The sequence below is a fragment of the Lepidochelys kempii genome, chromosome 1 (genome assembly GCF_965140265.1).
Source record: "Lepidochelys kempii isolate rLepKem1 chromosome 1, rLepKem1.hap2, whole genome shotgun sequence".
In the NCBI taxonomy this organism is placed as follows: domain Eukaryota; kingdom Metazoa; phylum Chordata; order Testudines; family Cheloniidae; genus Lepidochelys; species Lepidochelys kempii.
Genome location: NC_133256.1, coordinates 259,635,713 through 259,641,712, shown reverse-complemented (window position 1 = coordinate 259,641,712; position 6,000 = coordinate 259,635,713).

The following is a 6,000-nucleotide window of genomic DNA, read 5'->3' as shown; positions in this document are numbered from 1 at the left end:
AGAAACCCCTACCAATATGCTGTGCATGTACAGAAGCTGTCCCAACCCTAAATTATGCAATGAAGGAGAGTCAAGGTCAGATACTATACGGATTCCCTGCAAGGGCAACCAAAAAAAAGCCTCTTATTTGTGTTAAGGTATAAGAATTAGGTTTCAACATCCATTCTTTATTGCATGCGAGGAAAGCAGACATTGAAGTCTGGCACTACAGGAAGAGAGTTTCTTTGCTGTGAACGTATGCAGATACTAAGCGAGAAGGACACATGCTTTCCACTCACTTTCCCATTCCCTAAAAAAAGCCTTGTGACATACTAGCTTGCATTTTTTTTGGGCCCTCTGGTCATTCATGGCTCTCAGGACAGCTCTATTTCAGATTGAGCTCAAGCCATAGGGTTTAAGGAACGCTGGAAGCCATTTTTGTACACTTTTTGGTAGAGTGCTCCCTTGTTGCTATCACCAGTTCAAGGGCACTGGGGTGGTAATTCAGGTTTTTTGCTACTGTGTCACCTTGATGGTATTGAGCAGGCCTAAGGAAGAGTGCTGGCAGCCTCATCGAACTAGGACTCTAATTAGTGCTGGATCAGTGGAGGAGGACTTGACACAAGCCTAAGCCGTCACCAATACAGTAAGATCTGTGTTTGGTCTGTACTCTCTGGAGCTCTGGTAGCAGAGATAACGCCACTTACCCTGCTGTTTGCTTGTTCATACGACTCCCCTTCCACTCTCCGAGCAAATGACACCAGCCTCTCTGTGCGCTCATCTCCCAGTACGGAAGGATCGGGATTGGGATAAATCATTTGGACACTAAACAGGAAGACACCCATGCAACAGAGGATTCAGTTTCTTCTAACTGAAAAATTGCTTCTCAGTCAGTGACAGGCTTTTGGTTTGTATTTCAGGAATCTCAGGAAAGTAGTTCTAAGGCCTTGAGCGGGACACTTCAGGGGGGCGAGCTTTGACTGACAGCCATGTACCACTGTTCTCACCCCATCCCAACAGGTCATGCTGCATATAAAAAGGTGAAAGACCAGCAAAGTATTTTATCATACTGAGACAAACTCCAGGGAAGGGACTGCCTCCTTACTTATTGGTAAAGAGCCCAGCTCAGTGGGCTCTAATCTCAGCTGGAGCATTTGGCTTTACTGTAATATGAAGACAAAGTTTCCTTGGTTATAAGTAAATATTACATAGAACTTATGTTTTTCCAGTCTATAGTCTTCATTCCCCTCCACCCCCACCAAAAAACCCCCTCCATTACTGAAGCCTACAGGTCCCTTCTTTTTACTTTTCAGCAAGCCACTTGGAGCATCAGCCACCATCTGCCTTTATTTGGCAAGGGTAGAAGAGTGTGGTGGACAGCGGCGTGTTAACGCCTGGGCCAACAAGGCCTAGGGCGGCAAATTTATAATAGCAGCCAGAGGCGGCTTCCCCCAGTGCCGGTTTGCACCCTCTGTACCTGGCCCGACCCTGCCCCAACTCCACCCCTTCCCCACCCCCTCTCTGCCCCTATTGGTTCCCTTCCCTAAATCCCCACCCCAGCCCCGCGTCCTCTCTTGAGCACACTGCGTTCCCCCCCTTTGTGAACCTCTTTCGCGCACAAGCACTGGCAGGGAGCGGGGAGAAGCAGGACCCAGCAGTGCGCTCGGGGGAGGAGGTGGAGTGAAGGTGAGCTGCGGGCGGCAATTATTTCTGGGCCTAGGGGTGGCAAAATCATTAATCCGCCACTGGTTGTGGAGAGAGGCAGAGAATGGATTTCACGTGAAATCCCACGTTCTTCGATATAGGGCAAAGGACTTCTTAATTCAGAAGCCTGTCCCTCTTCTTGGAAGGAGAGAAGTCCCCTTGTGACACCAGAAGCCTACATCCTCTGAACATGCTCATGCTGTGCCAGGCTCACCGATTCTTGCCACTGGTTATTCCTGCCAGTGCTGGATGATTGTGATGCTCTTGGCATAGGACCTAGGTTGGCGACAGCTGCCATTTCATCCATCACTGGGCTTAAAAACAAGGGGGACGGGGAGAGAAGAGAGATTGTTAAGACTTGGAGTTACAATTAAGATCTTAGGTAGCAGCTTTTATCTTAACACCTTTTGAAATGGGTTTCTAGACCACAGCACATGGGAATCGTTGGTGCACAGGGGTGCAATGCAGGACAAAAAGCCTAAAGGTTATCCATGAGCCACACCGCAATGGCATATTCCTTCTCCCCCCCCCCCCCCCGCCAATGTTCTGCTTCAGCAGGGCTAGGAGATGCCCTGTGACCTCACTCAAGAACACAGATTTACACGTGTGTATTCTGCAGCATGAACCCAAAGCAAGTCCCAGTCATCTTCTAGGCCACCTGTCCATTGAGGCAGCAGCAGTGCCCAGGCAGAGCCAGTGAAAACTGAGCCCTGAAGAGACCTGTATGCAACTGGGGAACCACTCAGAGGAGGTTGTCCAGAAGCTGTTCGGTTCTGCACAGACTTCCCCAGGACATCACTGTAGTGTCACTTCAGGGACTGTGTATCTGCAGCTCCCCAGTTAAGGGATATTTGAGCTACATATAACCTGCCTTGGGTTTGTGCCAGGGAGGGCAGACCAGGGCTCAACACACCGAGGAGGCAGCTGTATCCAAGTCTGAGGCAACACCTTCATTTAGCCCAGGAAGCAAATCCCATCACTGCCAGTGAGACATAGTAGGAATTTGGTTCATCAGAACTCTGCCTAAACAGAAGTATGGCCAGGACTCCGGAAATAACAGCCACCTGTTTTTGAGATATGTGCTAAGGATTTAATGGCCATGAGCACTATTAAAGGACAGCACCTCCAGAAGCACAGGCTCCTAGCACCAGAGGAAGTGTGCCCCCAACAGGAGCAACTCACTCCACTACCTGCAACAGCTTGGGTATTCCCTGAAAGCCTGTCCAAGCAATGACAAAGATCACCGCTCTGCATGGTCTGTCTGTAGACAGAGCTATATGAACTTGTCCAGAGGATTCCAAGTTTGCAGTCCAGGCATAGAATTGGAAGACACAGAAGCCTGTGCAGCTGCAACAAGAGGGTCTTCACTTCCAAGGACAGATGCTCAATTCTTAGTCTGAACAGAGGGTAGGTTGATCAATATTGAGTACAACTTTTCTTCTTTGGGATTTTTTTAATCTGTGTCTGGGGTGGGCGAGGGGGGAGAAGAGAAGGGAATTTAAGGAAGAACAGTCTTTCATGCAGACAAGACCTTACTTGTCAAAGTTTATACCCAAAGGAAACACAGATTCAGGAGGGAGACTGGGGTGTGGAACCTCTACACCTGCATTCACTCTCAGAGTGATGGGATCTAGACATCAAGAAAAAAAAATGTCTGCATCTTGACCAATAGTTTGCCACCCCTTCACTAGGCTTTGCGCGGTTATTTTAAAGAAACTACCCATTTAGAAAACCAATTTAATGTCTGGGAAGTGAAGATCCTTTACAATTTATCTTGGAAGTGTGATGAGAGGAGAGAAAACAGGGATTGGAGTCGTTCTGAAGAGCAAACCAGTCACTGGGGTAGATCTCTTGTTATCACAAGAAACCCTTCCTAGGTCACTGCCAGGAAGGTCCATGGCTGCTTTTAGCATAATCCATTTGTTGAACTAGCAAAGAATAAAGGCAAAGCCTTAGCTGCATGCTCCCCCAGCAGGCAGTAACCTCCTTCAATATCTCCTAGTACTTGCCTCTAGTAGTAGCATAGCGGCTTTCCCTTCAGGTTTTTCTAAGCTTCCTGCCTGATTTTGATGCACTCCTATGTTCAGCTCTGCCAAGAATCATCCATCTTGTGTAATACATACGCTTTGCCCCCCATCCCCTCTGCTCCCACACCACCATGTTGATGTCCCAGAATCAGTAGGGCTGCAGGAATTGATCAGAATTTACTCCCTTACTGTCAGCCTGCTAGGGATTTTCTTTAAGACTTTTGAAGTATTGCTCCTTGTACAGAGGCATATTAAATATAGGGGAAGGTTTGATACCAAATAGGAGCAGGCAACCACTAGTGAATGCTCACAAACTGGGTAATTCAGGAAGGCACATGATTAGAGGGGAAGAGTTTTGAGCAGTAAGATTCAGACAGACAATTCCTTAACCAAAGGAAACTTTAGGCAAATATGTCAGGAATTAAAGTGGTACTGTTGGAAGATGTTCCAGTGTGGAAGTCAGGCAGAAATCCAGTTGCCTTTCTCTTCCAGCATTTAGACCAGAGATTCTTAGGTCACTAGAACATGAGACACATTGGACAACACACTGTCAGCTGGAATGTGACCTTACTTTGTGGATTCCTGGGAGATGGCCCCTGGGTAGATTGTTCTGGCTGCTGACCATTTGCTTGAGGCCAAGGTAATCCCTCCATCCTGAGATGCCCCCCAGATCCTTTTCTGCAGTACTCCTTCCTTGGTGCTCATTTTCCCATTGTGTTTTGGGGCAATTGATTGTTCCTGTCTAACTGTAGTATTTGCATTTGTCCTTATGGAATTTCATCCTATTTATTTCAGGCCATTTCTCCAGTTTGTCTAGATCACTTTGAATTCTAATGCTGTCCTTCAAAGCGCTTGGAACCCCTCCCAGCTTGGTATCAACAAATTAGGTATACTCTCAGTTTAGATAATGACATAAATATATTGAATAGAACTGGACCTAGGACAGATCCCTGTGGGACCCCATGTGAAATGGCCTCCCAGCTTGACTGAAGCATTGATAACTACTCTGAGTAGTAGTTGTCTTTCTTGCATACCCCAGAGCAACATAGTTTTGCTAGCGTAAGTGGTAGCGTGCACAGCGCTAAGTCAGTGGGAGAGCTCTTTGAGGGGTGGTTTAATTATGTCAATAGGAGAGCTCTCTCCCATCAGCACAGAGTGGCTACAAGGGAGATCTTGGCAGCGCAGCTACATCGGTAAGCTGTGCAGTGTAAGGTCTCTAGTGTAGACGTGGCCTAAGTTGACAGGAGAGCTCTGTCTGCATCGAGCATCTTCACTGCAGCGCTACAGCAGTGCAGCCCCCTCAAAGCTCCTGCTCCCACACTGTTCTTGGTTTTCCTCTTTCTTTGAAAAATTTATAAAAATGTTTTCTTGTTACCTTTTATATCCCCAGCTAGTTTAATCTCATTTTGCCCCTCGATGCTTGTGATTTTTATATTCATCCTTTGAAATTGGCTCTAGTTTTTACTTTCTGTAGGACTACAGTTTTAGGTCATTGAAGATCTCCTGGTTAAGCCACGATGGTCTCTAACCATACTTCCTAGGTTTCCTTTGCATTGGGATAGTTTGCTCTTACAGCCTTAAAATTTACTTTTTTTGTTTGTTTGTTGTTTATCTGAAGCACAGACCTTCAGTTATGATATAATTCCTCCCTGCTTTTTCCCCATTCCTTCACATCCTTTGTTCATCTCAAGAGTCCTCTTCCATTTTACCCAACCCCCCATACCCAGTCACCCCCTTCATACCCACCTTGAAAACCCATCCCCATGCCAATCTGAAAACTAGACTATGTAGAAATAACATACCGTGAAGCCTCTCAGCCTTTTCCTCTTGCCTGAGGCAATTGTATAATAAAAAAGTCTACAGTTTTCACAACCAGCAGCCAGAGAAAAGGCTGCAAGGAAGTGTTAGTAGATGTACATAAGGAGAAAAATACCTTTCCCTCCATTTGTTAGGGAGGTCAGAGTCTTCCAAGCCACATATTGTTTGTTAGAAACCAACACAGGGCTTTGCCTCACACTAAGGGTTGTACAAGCAAAAGAGAAAACCCAGGTGCCCACCGTTAAGAGGGCAGCATGGAGAGGTAGCAGCAACACATCTAGGACTGTCAACAGCAGAGTCACCTTTTACCAAAAGCTAGCATCACAACCACACAGGGAGCAAGAGCAGAGAAAAAGGGAGAGACAAGGTACATACATATCACCACCAGTTTTCTACTATCCTGTGGCTGTCTCCCACTTAGCGAAGATGTAGATATTTTGTGTTTTCATTCTTGACACAGTAGCTTTTCCCA